This window comes from Heteronotia binoei, chromosome 3 (genome assembly GCF_032191835.1).
Source record: "Heteronotia binoei isolate CCM8104 ecotype False Entrance Well chromosome 3, APGP_CSIRO_Hbin_v1, whole genome shotgun sequence".
Lineage (NCBI taxonomy): Eukaryota > Metazoa > Chordata > Lepidosauria > Squamata > Gekkonidae > Heteronotia > Heteronotia binoei.
Window position 1 is genome coordinate 184,546,826 of NC_083225.1, and position 811 is coordinate 184,547,636.

Below are 811 nucleotides of genomic sequence, written 5' to 3' on the forward strand. Positions count from 1 at the left end.
GGGAGAAGCCAGGGATTGAACCTGGGACCTTCTGCATGCCAGGCAGATGCTCTGCCACTGAGCCACATCCCCTCTCCATGGCCCTCTACAGTCTCAGGTGGAGGTCTTTCACACCACCTACTGCCAGATCCTTTAACTGGAGATGCTGAGGATTGAACCTGGGACCTTCTGCATGCCAGGCAGATGCTCTGCCACTGAGCCACATCCCCTCTCCATGGCCCTCTACAGTCTCAGGTGGAGGTCTTTCACACCACCTACTGCCACATCCTTTAACTGGAGGGACTGGGGATTGAACCTGGGACCTTCTGCATTCCAGGCAGATGCTCTGCCACTGAGCCACATCCCTTCTCCATGGCCCTCTACAGTCTCAAGTGGAGGTCTTTCACACCACCTACTGCCAGATCCTTTAACTGGAGATGCTGAGGATTGAACCTGGGACCTTCTGCATGCCAGGCAGATGCTCTGCCACTGAGCCACATCCCCTCTCCATGGCCCTCTACAGTCTCTGGCAGAGGTCTTTCACACCACTGACTATCAGATCCATTAACAGGAAATGCTGGGGATTGAACCTGGGACCTTCTGCATGCCAGGCAGATGCTCTGCCACAGAGCCATGCCCCCTCCGCTATAAAGCAAGCATCCCGGCAGGTTGCTTTGAAAAGTGGGGAAGTGATCCAGGGGGAGGAGAAGAGACCTTTAACCCTTTCCTCTCATGCACCTCCTTCTTCTTCAGAAGCAGCAATTAAGTTCAGGTACGGAAGGCACCGCAGTTAGCGGTCTTTGAAGATTTTATGTTGCTCTCCCTCTTAGCC

General features: G+C 54.3%; 1 non-coding gene across 1 annotated transcript; it reads right to left on the reverse strand.

Annotated features, from left to right (window-relative positions):
* Positions 1-72, reverse strand: TRNAA-GGC (transfer RNA alanine (anticodon GGC)). The gene has a single exon. It is a non-coding gene; the product is annotated as a tRNA-Ala (tRNA).
* Between the last annotated feature and the right edge of the window lie 739 nt (positions 73-811).